The sequence below is a fragment of the Scyliorhinus torazame genome, chromosome 22, assembly GCF_047496885.1.
Source record: "Scyliorhinus torazame isolate Kashiwa2021f chromosome 22, sScyTor2.1, whole genome shotgun sequence".
Taxonomy (NCBI): Eukaryota; Metazoa; Chordata; class Chondrichthyes; order Carcharhiniformes; family Scyliorhinidae; genus Scyliorhinus; species Scyliorhinus torazame.
The window spans coordinates 12048454-12063208 of record NC_092728.1 but is presented as its reverse complement, the minus strand read 5'-3'; positions in this window follow the sequence as shown (position 1 = coordinate 12063208).

Sequence of the window (14755 nt, the reverse complement as noted above, 5' to 3'; positions counted from 1 at the left end):
CCCAGAACCTCCGCACAGTCTGCACGTTAACTCAGAACCTCCCCACAGTCTGCACGTTAACACAGAACCTCCCCACAGTCTGCACGTTAACCTTGAACCTCCGCACAGTCTGCACGTTAACCCAGAACCTCCGCACAGTCTGCACGTTAACCCAGAACCTCCGCACAGTCTGCATGTTAACCCAGAACCTCCGCACAGTCTGCACGTTAACCCAGAGCCTCCGCACAGTCTGCACGTTAACCCAGAACCTCTGCACAGTCTGCACGTTAACACAGAACCTCCGCACAGTCTGCACGTTAACCCAGAACCTCCGCAGTCTGCACGTTAACCCAGAACCTCCGCACAGTCTGCACGTTAACACAGAACCTCCGCACAGTCTGCACGGTAACACAGAACCTCCGCACAGTCTGCACGTTAACCCAGAACCTCCGCACAGTCTGCATGTTAACCCAGAACCTCCGCACAGTCTGCACGTTAACCCAGAACCTCCGCACAGTCTGCACGTTAACCCAGAACCTCCGCACAGTCTGCATGTTAACCCAGAACCTCCCCACAGTCTGCACGTTAACACAGAACCTCTGCACAGTCTGCACGTTAACCCAGAACCTCCGCACAGTCTGTACGTTAACCTTGATCCTCCGCACAGTCTGCACGTTAACACAGAACCTCCGCACAGTCTGCACGTTAACCCAGAACCTCCGCACAGTCTGCACGTTAACCCAGAACCTCTGCACAGTCTGCACGTTAACACAGAACCTCCGCACAGTCTGCACGTTAACCCAGAACCTCCGCAGTCTGCACGTTAACCCAGAACCTCCGCACAGTCTGCACGTTAACACAGAACCTCCGCACAGTCTGCACGGTAACACAGAACCTCCGCACAGTCTGCACGTTAACACAAAACCTCTGCAGTCTGCACGTTAACACAGAACCTCCGCACAGTCTGCATGTTAACCCAGAACCTCCGCACAGTCTGCATGTTAACCCAGAACCTTCGCTCAGTCTGCATGTTAACCCAGAACCTCCGCACAGTCTGCACGTTAACACTGAACCTCCGCACAGTCTGCACGTTAACGCAGAACCTCCGCACAGTCTGCACGTTAAACTTGAACCTCCGCACAGTCTGCACGTTAACCCAGAACCTCCGCACAGTCTGCACGTTAACTCAGAACCTCCCCACAGTCTGCACGTTAACACAGAACCTCCCCACAGTCTGCACGTTAACCTTGAACCTCCGCACAGTCTGCACGTTAACCCAGAACCTCCGCACAGTCTGCACGTTAACCCAGAACCTCCGCACAGTCTGCATGTTAACCCAGAACCTCCGCACAGTCTGCACGTTAACCCAGAGCCTCCGCAGTCTGCACGTTAACCCAGAACCTCCGCACAGCCTACACGTTAACCCAGAACCTCCGCATAGTCTGCACGTTAACCCAGAACCTACGCACAGTCTGCACGTTAACACAGAACCTCCGCACAGTCTGCACGTGAACACAGAACCTCCGCACAGTCTACACGTTAACCCAGAACCTCCGCACAGTCTGCACGTTAACCCAGAACCTACGCACTGTCTGCACGTTAAACCAGAACCTCCGCACAGTCTGCACGTTAACCCAGAACCTCCGCACAGTCCCAACATTAACCCAGAGCCTCCGCACAGTCTGCACGTTAACACAGAACCTCCGCACAGTCTGCACGTTAACTCAGAAACTCCGCACAGTCTGCACGTTAACCCAGAACTTCCCCAGTCTGCACGTTAACCCAGAACCTCCGCACAGTCTGCACGTTAACACATAACCTCTGCACAGTCTGCACGTTAACACAGAACCTCCGCACTGTCTGCACGTTAACCTAGAACCTCCCCAGTCTGCACGTTAACCCAGAACCTCCGCACAGTCTGCACGTTAACACATAACCTCTGCACAGTCTGCACGTTAACACAGAACCTCCGCACTGTCTGCACGTTAACCTAGAACCTCCGCACAGTCTGCACGTTAACACAGAACCTCTGCACATTCTGCACGTTAACCCAGAACCTCCGCAGTCTGCACGTTAACCCAGAACCTCCGCACAGTCTGCACGTTAACCCAGAACCTCCGCAGTCTGCACGTTAACCCCGAACCTCCGCACAGTCTGCATGTTAACCCAGAACCTCCGCACAGTCTGCACGTTAACCCAGAACCTCCGCACAGTCTGCATGTTAACCCTGAACCTCCGCACAGTCTGCACGTTAACCCAGAACCTCCGCACAGTCTGCACGTTAACCCAGAACCTCCGCACAGTCTGCACGTTAACCCAGAGCCTCCGCACAGTCTGCACCTTAACCCAGAACCTCCACAGTCTGCACGTTAACCCAGAACCTCCGCACAGTCTGCATGTTAACCCAGAACCTCCGCACAGTCTGCACGTTAACCCAGAACCTCCGCACAGTCTGCATGTTAACCCTGAACCTCCGCACAGTCTGCACGTTAACCCAGAACCTCCGCACAGTCTGCACGTTAACCCAGAACCTCCGCACAGTCTGCACGTTAACCCAGAGCCTCCGCACAGTCTGCACCTTAACCCAGAACCTCCACAGTCTGCACGTTAACCCAGAACCTCCGCACAGTCTGCACGTTAACCCTGAACCTCCGCACAGTCTGCACGTTAACCCAGAGCCTCCGCACAGTCTGCACGTTAACCCAGAACCTCCGCACAGTCTGCACGTTAACCCAGAGCCTCCGCACAGTCTGCACGTTAACCCAGAACCTCCGCACAGTCTGCACTTTAACACAGAACCTCCGCAGTCTGCACGTTAACCTAGAACCTTCGCTCAGTCTGCACGTTAACCCAGAACCTCCGCACAGTCTGCACGTTAACCCAGAACCTCCGCAGTCTGCACGTTAACCCAGAACCTCCGCACAGTCTGCACTTTAACCCAGAACCGCCGCACTGTCTGCACGTTAACCTAGAACCTCCGCAGTCTGCACGTTAACCCAGAACCTCCGCACAGTCTGCACGGTAACCCAGAACCTCCGCACAGTCTGCACGTTAACCAGAACCTCCGCAGAGTCTGCACGTTAACCCAGAACCTCTGCACGTTAACACAGAACCTCCGCAGTCTGCACGTTAACCTCGAACCTCCGCAGGCTGCACGTTAACCCAGAACCTCCGCACAGTCTGCACGGTAACCCAGAACCTCCGCACAGTCTGCACGTTAATCAGAACCTCCGCACAGTCTGCACGTTAACCCAGAACCTCCGCACAGTCTGCACGTTAACCCAGAACCTCCGCAGTCTGCACGTTAACCCAGAACCTCCGCGCAGTCTGCACGTTAACCCAGAACCTCCGCACAGTCTGCACGTTAACACAGAACCTCCGCACAGTCTGCACGTTAACCCAGAACCTCCGCACAGTCTGCACGTTAACACAGAACCTCCGCACAGTCTGCACGTTAACACAGAACCTCTGCACATTCTGCACGTTAACCTTGAACCTCCGCACAGTCTGCACGTTAACCCAGAACCTCCGCAGTCTGCACGTTAACCCAGAACCTCCGCACAGTCTGCACATTAACCCAGAACCTCCGCACTGTCTGCACTTTAACACAGAACCTCCGCAGTCTGCACGTTAACCTAGAACCTTCGCTCAGTCTGCATGTTAACCCACAGCCTCCGCACAGTATGCACGTTAACTCAGAACCTCCGCACAGTCTGCACGTTTACCCGGAACCTCCGCACAGTCTGCACGTTAACCCAGAACCTCCGCACAGTCTGCACGTTAACACAGAACCTCCGCACAGTCTGCACGTTAACCTAGAACCTCCGCAGTCTGCACGTTAACCCAGAGCTACCGCACAGTCTGCACGTTAACCCAGAACCTCCGCACAGTCTGCACGTTAACCCAGAACCTCCGCACAGTCTGCACGTTAACCTAGAACCTCCGCACAGTCTGCACGTTAACACAGAACCTCTGCACAGTCTGCACGTTAACCTTGAACCTCCGCACAGTCTGCACGTTAACCCTGAACCTCCGCACAGTCTGCACGTTAACCCAGAACCTCCGCACAGTCTGCACGTTAACACACAACCTCCGCACAGTCTGCACGTTAACCTCGAACCTCCGCACAGTCTGCACGTTAACCCAGGACCTCCGCAGTCTGCACGTTAACCCAGAACCTCCGCACAGTCTGCACGTTAACCCAGAACCTCCGCACAGTCTGCACGTTAACCCAGAACCTCCGCAGTCTGCACGTTAACCCCGAACCTCCGCAGTCTGCATGTTAACCCAGAACCTCCGCACAGTCTGCACGTTAACCCAGAACCTCCGCACAGTCTGCACGTTAACCCTGAACCTCCGCACAGTCTGCACGTTAACCCAGAACCTCCGCACAGTCTGCACGTTAACCCAGAACCTCCGCACAGTCTGCACGTTAACCCAGAACCTCCGCACAGTCTGCACGTTAACCCAGAAACTCCCCACAGTCTGCACGTTAACACAGAACCTCCGCACAGTCTGCACGTTAACCCAGAGCCTCCGCACAGTCTGCACGTTAACCCAGAACCTCCACAGTCTGCACGTTAACCCAGAACCTCCGCACAGTCTGCACGTTAACCCAGAGCCTCCGCACAGTCTGCACGTTAACCCTGAACCTCCCACAGTCTGCACGTTAACACAGAACCTCCGCACAGTCTGCACGTTAACCCAGAGCCTCCGCACAGTCTGCACGTTAACCCAGAACCTCCACAGTCTGCACGTTAACCCAGAACCTCCGCACAGTCTGCACGTTAACCCAGAGCCTCCGCACAGTCTGCACGTTAACCCTGAACCTCCGCACAGTCTGCACGTTAACCCAGAACCTCCGCATAGTCTGCACGTTAACCCAGAACCTACGCACAGTCTGCACGTTAACACAGAACCTCCGCACAGTCTGCACGTGAACACAGAACCTCCGCACAGTCTACACGTTAACCCAGAACCTCCGCACAGTCTGCACGTTAACCCAGAACCTACGCACTGTCTGCACGTTAAACCAGAACCTCCGCACAGTCTGCACGTTAACCCAGAACCTCCGCACAGTCTGCACGTTAACCCAGAACCTCCGCACAGTCCGCACATTAACCCAGAACTTCCCCAGTCTGCACGTTAACCCAGAACCTCCGCACAGTCTGCACGTTAACACATAACCTCTGCACAGTCTGCACGTTAACACAGAACCTCCGCACTGTCTGCACGTTAACCTAGAACCTCCGCACAGTCTGCACGTTAACACAGAACCTCTGCACATTCTGCACGTTAACCCAGAACCTCCGCAGTCTGCACGTTAACCCAGAACCTCCGCACAGTCTGCACGTTAACCCAGAACCTCCGCAGTCTGCACGTTAACCCCGAACCTCCGCACAGTCTGCATGTTAACCCAGAACCTCCGCACAGTCTGCACGTTAACCCAGAACCTCCGCACAGTCTGCATGTTAACCCTGAACCTCCGCACAGTCTGCACGTTAACCCAGAACCTCCGCACAGTCTGCACGTTAACCCAGAACCTCCGCACAGTCTGCACGTTAACCCAGAACCTCCCCACAGTCTGCACGTTAACACAGAACCTCCGCACAGTCTGCACGTTAACCCAGAGCCTCCGCACAGTCTGCACCTTAACCCAGAACCTCCACAGTCTGCACGTTAACCCAGAACCTCCGCACAGTCTGCACGTTAACCCTGAACCTCCGCACAGTCTGCACGTTAACCCAGAGCCTCCGCACAGTCTGCACGTTAACCCAGAACCTCCGCACAGTCTGCACGTTAACCCAGAACCTCCGCACAGTCTGCACGTTAACCAGAACCTCGGCAGAGTCTGCATGTTAACCCAGAACCTCCGCACAGTCTGCACTTTAACACAGAACCTCCGCAGTCTGCACGTTAACCTAGAACCTTCGCTCAGTCTGCACGTTAACCCAGAACCTCCGCACAGTCTGCACGTTAACCCAGAACCTCCGCAGTCTGCACGTTAACCCAGAACCTCCGCACAGTCTGCACTTTAACCCAGAACCGCCGCACTGTCTGCACGTTAACCTAGAACCTCCGCAGTCTGCACGTTAACCCAGAACCTCCGCACAGTCTGCACGGTAACCCAGAACCTCCGCACAGTCTGCACGTTAACCAGAACCTCCGCAGAGTCTGCACGTTAACCCAGAACCTCTGCACGTTAACACAGAACCTCCGCAGTCTGCACGTTAACCTCGAACCTCCGCAGGCTGCACGTTAACCCAGAACCTCCGCACAGTCTGCACGGTAACCCAGAACCTCCGCACAGTCTGCACGTTAATCAGAACCTCCGCACAGTCTGCACGTTAACCCAGAACCTCCGCACAGTCTGCACGTTAACCCAGAACCTCCGCAGTCTGCACGTTAACCCAGAACCTCCGCGCAGTCTGCACGTTAACCCAGAACCTCCGCACAGTCTGCACGTTAACACAGAACCTCCGCACAGTCTGCACGTTAACCCAGAACCTCCGCACAGTCTGCACGTTAACCCAGAACCTCCGCACAGTCTGCACGTTAACACAGAACCTCCGCACAGTCTGCACGTTAACACAGAACCTCTGCACATTCTGCACGTTAACCTTGAACCTCCGCACAGTCTGCACGTTAACCCAGAACCTCCGCAGTCTGCACGTTAACCCAGAACCTCCGCACAGTCTGCACATTAACCCAGAACCTCCGCACTGTCTGCACTTTCACACAGAACCTCCGCAGTCTGCACGTTAACCTAGAACCTTCGCTCAGTCTGCATGTTAACCCACAGCCTCCGCACAGTATGCACGTTAACTCAGAACCTCCGCACAGTCTGCACGTTAACCCGGAACCTCCGCACAGTCTGCACGTTAACCCAGAACCTCCGCACAGTCTGCACGTTAACACAGAACCTCCGCACAGTCTGCACGTTAACCTAGAACCTCCGCAGTCTGCACGTTAACCCAGAGCTACCGCACAGTCTGCACGTTAACCCAGAACCTCCGCACAGTCTGCACGTTAACCCAGAACCTCCGCACAGTCTGCACGTTAACCTAGAACCTCCGCACAGTCTGCACGTTAACACAGAACCTCTGCACAGTCTGCACGTTAACCTTGAACCTCCGCACAGTCTGCACGTTAACCCTGAACCTCCGCACAGTCTGCACGTTAACCTAGAACCTCCGCACAGTCTGCACGTTAACACAGAACCTCCGCACAGTCTGCACGTTAACCTCGAACCTCCGCACAGTCTGCACGTTAACCCAGGACCTCCGCAGTCTGCACGTTAACCCAGAACCTCCGCACAGTCTGCACGTTAACCCAGAACCTCCGCACAGTCTGCACGTTAACCCAGAACCTCCGCACAGTCTGCACGTTAACCCAGAACCTCTGCAGTCTGCACGTTAACCCAGAACCTCCGCACAGTCTACACGTTAGCCTAGAACCTCCGCACAGTCTGCACGTTAACCCAGAACCTCCGCACAGTCTGCACGTTAACCCAGAACCTCCGCAGTGTGCACGTTAACCCAGAACCTCCGCACAGTCTGCACGTTAACCCAGAACCTCCGCAAGTCTGCACGTTAACACATAACCTCTGCACAGTCTGCACGTTAACACAGAACCTCCGCACTGTCTGCACGTTAACCCAGAACCTCCGCACAGTCTGCACGTTAACACAGAACCTCTGCACATTCTGCACATTAACCCAGAACCACCGCACAGTCTGCACGTTAACCCAGAACCTCCGCACAGTCTGCACGTTAACCCAGAACCTCCGCAGTCTGCACGTTAACCCCGAACCTCCGCAGTCTGCATGTTAACCCAGAACCTCCGCACAGTCTGCACGTTAACCCAGAACCTCCGCACAGTCTGCACGTTAACCCTGAACCTCCGCACAGTCTGCACGTTAACCCAGAACCTCCGCACAGTCTGCACGTTAACCCAGAACCTCCGCACAGTCTGCACGTTAACCCAGAAACTCCCCACAGTCTGCACGTTAACACAGAACCTCCGCACAGTCTGCACGTTAACCCAGAGCCTCCGCACAGTCTGCACGTTAACCCAGAACCTCCACAGTCTGCACGTTAACCCAGAACCTCCGCACAGTCTGCACGTTAACCCAGAGCCTCCGCACAGTCTGCACGTTAACCCTGAACCTCCCACAGTCTGCACGTTAACACAGAACCTCCGCACAGTCTGCACGTTAACCCAGAGCCTCCGCACAGTCTGCACGTTAACCCAGAACCTCCACAGTCTGCACGTTAACCCAGAACCTCCGCACAGTCTGCACGTTAACCCAGAGCCTCCGCACAGTCTGCACGTTAACCCTGAACCTCCGCACAGTCTGCACGTTAACCCAGAGCCTCCGCACAGTCTGCACGTTAACCTTGAACCTCCGCACAGTCTGCATGTTAACCCAGAACCTCCGCACAGTCTGCACGTTAACCCAGAACCTCCGCACAGTCTGCACGTTAACCCTGAACCTCCGCACAGTCTGCACGTTAACCCAGAACCTCCGCACAGTCTGCACGTTAACCCAGAACCTCCGCACAGTCTGCACGTTAACCCAGAAACTCCCCACAGTCTGCACGTTAACACAGAACCTCCGCACAGTCTGCACGTTAACCCAGAGCCTCCGCACAGTCTGCACGTTAACCCAGAACCTCCACAGTCTGCACGTTAACCCAGAACCTCCGCACAGTCTGCACGTTAACCCAGAGCCTCCGCACAGTCTGCACGTTAACCCTGAACCTCCGCACAGTCTGCACGTTAACCCAGAGCCTCCGCACAGTCTGCACGTTAACCCAGAACCTCCGCACAGTCTGCACGTTAACCCAGAACCTCCGCACAGTCTGCACGTTAACCAGAACCTCCGCAGAGTCTGCACGTTAACCCAGAACCTCCGCACAGTCTGCACGTTAAGCAAGAACCTCCGCACAGTCTGCACGTTAACCCAGAACCTCCGCACAGTCTACACGTTAACCTAGAACCTCCGCACAGTCTGCACGTTAACCCAGAACCTCCGCACAGTCTGCACGTTAACCCAGAACCTCCGCAGTCTGCACGTTAACCCCGAACCTCCGCACAGTCTGCACGTTAACCCCGAACCTCCGCACAGTCTGCACGTTAACCCAGAACCTCCGCACAGTCTGCACGTTAACCCAGAACCTCCCCACAGTCTGCACGTTAACCCAGAACCTCCCCACAGTCTGCACGTTAACCTTGAACCTCCGCACAGTCTGCACGTTAACCCAGAACCTCCGCACAGTCTGCACGTTAACCCAGAACCTCCGCACAGTCTGCACGTTAACCCAGAACCTCCCCACAGTCTGCACGTTAACCCAGGACCTCTGCACAGTCTGCACGTTAACCCAGAAACTCCGCACAGTCTGCACGTTAACCGTGATCCTCCGCACAGTCTGCACGTTAACACAGAACCTCCGCACAGTGTGCACGTTAACCCAGAACCTCCGCACAGTCTGCATGTTAACCCAGAACCTCCGCACAGTCTGTACGTTAACACTGAACCTCCGCACAGTCTGCACGTTAACGTAGAACCATCGCTCAGTCTGCAGGTTAACACAGAACCTCCGCAGTCTGCACGTTAACCCAGAACCTCCGCAGTCTGCACGTTAACCCAGAACCTCCGCACAGTCTGCACGTTAACCCAGAACCTCCGCACAGTCTGCACGTTAACACATAACCTCCGCAGTCTGCACGTTAACACAGAACCTCCGCACTGTCTGCACGTTAACCCAGAACCTCCGCACAGTCTGCACGTTAACACAGAACCTCTGCACATTCTGCACGTTAACCCAGAACCTCCGCACAGTCTGCACGTTAACCCAGAACCTCCGCAGTCTGCACGTTAACCCCGAACCTCCGCACAGTCTGCATGTTAACCCAGAACCTCCGCACAGTCTGCACGTTAACCCAGAACCTCCGCACAGTCTGCACGTTAACCCTGAACCTCCGCACAGTCTGCACGTTAACCCAGAACCTCCGCACAGTCTGCACGTTAACCCAGAACCTCCCCACAGTCTGCACGTTAACACAGAACCTCCGCACAGTCTGCACGTTAACCCAGAGCCTCCGCAGTCTGCACGTTAACCCAGAACCTCCACAGTCTGCACGTTAACCCTGAACCTCCGCACAGTCTGCACGTTAACCCAGAGCCTCCGCACAGTCTGCACGTTAACCCAGAACCTCCGCACAGTCTGCACGTTAACCCAGAACCTCCGCACAGTCTGCACGTTAACCAGAACCTCCGCAGAGTCTGCACGTTAACCCAGAACCTCCGCACAGTCTGCACGTTAAGCAAGAACCTCCGCACAGTCTGCACGTTAACCCAGAACCTCCGCACAGTCTACACGTTAACCTAGAACCTCCGCACAGTCTGCACGTTAACCCAGAACCTCCGCACAGTCTGCATGTTAACCCAGAACCTCCGCACAGTCTGCACGTTAACCCAGAACCTCCGCACAGTCTGCACGTTAACCTTGAACCTCCGCACAGTCTGCACGTTAACCCAGAACCTCCGCACAGTCTGCATGTTAACCCAGAACCTCCCCACAGTCTGCACGTTAACACAGAACCTCTGCACAGTCTGCACGTTAACCCAGAACCTCCGCACAGTCTGCACGTTAACCTTGATCCTCCGCACAGTCTGCACGTTAACACAGAACCTCCGCACAGTCTGCACGTTAACCCAGAACCTCCGCACAGTCTGCACGTTAACCCAGAACCTCTGCACAGTCTGCACGTTAACACAGAACCTCCGCACAGTCTGCACGTTAACACAGAACCTCCGCACAGTCTGCACGTTAACCCAGAACCTCCGCAGTCTGCACGTTAACCCAGAACCTCCGCACAGTCTGCACGTTAACACAGAACCTCCGCACAGTCTGCACGGTAACACAGAACCTCCGCACAGTCTGCACGTTAACACAAAACCTCTGCAGTCTGCACGTTAACACAGAACCTCCGCACAGTCTGCATGTTAACCCAGAACCTCCGCACAGTCTGCATGTTAACCCAGAACCTTCGCTCAGTCTGCATGTTAACCCAGAACCTCCGCACAGTCTGCACGTTAACACTGAACCTCCGCACAGTCTGCACGTTAACGCAGAACCTCCGCACAGTCTGCACGTTAAACTTGAACCTCCGCACAGTCTGCACGTTAACCCAGAACCTCCGCACAGTCTGCACGTTAACTCAGAACCTCCCCACAGTCTGCACGTTAACACAGAACCTCCCCACAGTCTGCACGTTAACCTTGAACCTCCGCACAGTCTGCACGTTAACCCAGAACCTCCGCACAGTCTGCACGTTAACCCAGAACCTCCGCACAGTCTGCATGTTAACCCAGAACCTCCGCACAGTCTGCACGTTAACCCAGAACCTCCGCACAGCCTACACGTTAACCCAGAACCTCCGCATAGTCTGCACGTTAACCCAGAACCTACGCACAGTCTGCACGTTAACACACAACCTCCGCACAGTCTGCACGTGAACACAGAACCTCCGCACAGTCTACACGTTAACCCAGAACCTCCGCACAGTCTGCACGTTAACCCAGAACCTACGCACTGTCTGCACGTTAAACCAGAACCTCCGCACAGTCTGCACGTTAACCCAGAACCTCCGCACAGTCCGCACATTAACCCAGAGCCTCCGCACAGTCTGCACGTTAACACAGAACCTCCGCACAGTCTGCACGTTAACTTAGAACCTCCGCACAGTCTGCACGTTAACCCAGAACTTCCCCACAGTCTGCACGTTAACCCAGAACCTCCGCACAGTCTGCACGTTAACCCAGAACCTCCGCACAGTCTGCACGTTAACCCAGAACCTCCGCACAGTCTGCACGTTAACCCAGAACCTCCGCACAGTCTGCACGTTAACACAGAACCTCCGCACAGTCTGCACGTTAACCCAGAACCTCCGCACAGTCTGCACGTTAACCCAGAACCTCCGCAGTCTGCACGTTAACCCAGAACCTCCCCACAGTCTGCACGTTATCCCAGAACCTCCGCACTGTCTGCACGTTAACCCAGAACCTCCGCACGTTAACCCAGAACCTCCACACAGTCTACACATTAACCCAGAACCTCCGCGCAGTCTGCACGTTAACCCAGAACCTCCGCACAGTCTGCACGTTAACCCAGAGCCTCCGCACAGTCCGCACGTTAACCCAGAGCCTCCGCACAGTCTGCACGTTAACCCAGAGCCTCCGCACAGTCTGCACGTTAACCCAGAGCCTCCGCACAGTCTGCACGTTAACCCAGAACCTCCGCACAGTCTGCACGTTAACCCAGAACCTCCGCGCAGTCTGCACGTTAACCCAGAACCTCCGCACAGTCTGCACGTTAACCCAGAACCTCCGCACAGTCCGTACATTAACCCAGAGCCTCCGCACAGTCTGCACGTTAACACAGAACCTCCGCACAGTCTGCACGTTAACTCAGAACCTCCGCACAGTCTGCACGTTAACTCAGAACCTCCGCACAGTCTGCACGTTAACCCAGAACTTCCGCACAGTCTGCACGTTAACCCAGAACCTCCGCACAGTCTGCACGTTAACCCAGAACCTCCGCACAGTCTGCACGTTAACCCAGAACCTCCGCACAGTCTGCACGTTAACCCAGAACCTCCGCACAGTCTGCACGTTAACACAGAACCTCCGCACAGTCTGCACGTTAACCCAGAACCTCCGCACAGTCTGCACGTTAACCCAGAACCTCCGCACAGTCTGCACGTTAACCCAGAACCTCCGCACAGTCTGCACGTTAACCTAGAACCTCCGCACAGTCTGCATGTTAACCCAGAACCTCCACACAGTCTACACGTTAACCCAGAATCACTATATGTTTAACCGCTATCATTCCCCAAAGGCAGAGCTGACGCGGTTGGCTGGGTGTTAGGACAAAGCTGTAAAAGCAGTTTAATAAATCATGCACACTGACACCCGGACGAGCCAGGTACAAGCAGCCATACGCCAAACAATACAAAAGGAGGGCACGGTAGCCGAGGATGGCTTACGCAAAGCAACAAACAGAAATGACTTAGCAGCTTAGTAACACACAGGGGATCAGACCAGGCTTCCTATCCCGACATTTCTGTGCTTCCTTAACCACGGCCAACGCCCACCTCTCCAGCCAGGAAGCATCTCAAGCTGACTGAACAGAAACAGTGCGGGCAAAAAAGGTACAGAGCATGGAGAGCTCAAATCAAAGAGGAAGGGAGACACAGAGAATGTGTTGGCTAGTTACCGTGACAAACTAATGGTGACAAAGTGTGAAGGAAGAGTGCAGACCAGGTTTGTCTCGGGAGAGGCAGCTCTCTCACTCCCTCTCAGGACCTGGGACATCAGAGCTCTTCACACTGAACTGTTGGGAGTGTCAAAGATCTCTGTAGACTCCTCAGAGCCAGGTACCATTCACCACCTGTTAAAGATGAACCACGGGGCATGGGTGGGCGGGCGTGTGTGTGTGGAAGAGGCAAAGAAGGCTGGGGAAGAGATCCAGGAGAAGGAAGGGGGCGCGCGGCGGGAGAGGCAGAGCCCGCGCGCGGCGGGAGAGGCAGAGCCCGCGCGCGGCGGGAGAGGCAGAGCCCGCGCGCGGCGGGAGAGGCAGAGAGCGCGCGCGGCGGGAGAGGCAGAGAGCGCGCGCGGCGGGAGAGGCAGAGAGCGCGCGCGGCGGGAGAGGCAGAGAGCGCGCGCGGCGGGAGAGGCAGAGAGCGCGCGCGGCGGGAGAGGCAGAGAGCGCGCGCGGCGGGAGAGGCAGAGAGCGCGCGCGGCGGGAGAGGCAGAGAGCGCGCGCGGCGGGAGAGGCAGAGAGCGCGCGCGGCGGGAGAGGCAGAGAGCGCGCGCGGCGGGAGAGGCAGAGAGCGCGCGCGGCGGGAGAGGCAGAGAGCGCGCGCGGCGGGAGAGGCAGAGAGCGCGCGCGGCGGGAGAGGCAGAGAGAGCGCGCGGCGGGAGAGGCAGAGAGAGCGTGCGGCGGGAGAGGCAGAGAGCGCGCGGCGGGAGAGGCAGAGAGCGCGCGGCGGGAGGGGCAGAGAGCGCACTGTGGGAGGGGCAGAGGAATAAAATGGTCAGATTTTCAAGGGAAGAAACTAATGAACAAACTAACAACGTGGAAAAGAAAACAAAAAATGAATTGTCTTCACAAAACTGTGTGGAACCCCTTACGATCAGATCGGCTTCTAGAAACCAGTCTATTGGATGAACGCTGGTTCCGCATTGCCAGAGGCCTCAGGTGTGTTCATACACATCATCCCCACTGAGTGAAGAACCGGGGGCCGTGGTGATGGCAGAGAAACAGAGCGTGCGGCGGGAGTGGCAGAGTGCACACGTAGAGGAAGAGGCAGAGAACGCGCAGAGCGCGCGCGGCGGGAGAGGCAGAGAGCGCGCGCGGCGGGAGAGGCAGAGAGCGCGCGCGGCAGGAGAGGCAGAGAGCGCGCGCGGCAGGAGAGGCAGAGAGCGCGCGCGGCAGGAGAGGCAGAGAGCGCGCGCGGCAGGAGAGGCAGAGAGCGCGCGCGGCAGGAGAGGCAGAGAGCGCGCGCGGCAGGAGAGGCAGAGAGCGCGCGCGGCAGGAGAGGCAGAGAGCGCGCGCGGCAGGAGAGGCAGAGAGCGCGCGCGGCAGGAGAGGCAGAGAGCGCGCGCGGCAGGAGAGGCAGAGAGCGCGCGCGGCAGGAGAGGCAGAGAGCGCGCGCGGCAGGAGAGGCAGAGAGCGCGCGCGGCAGGAGAGGCAGAGAGCGCGCGCGG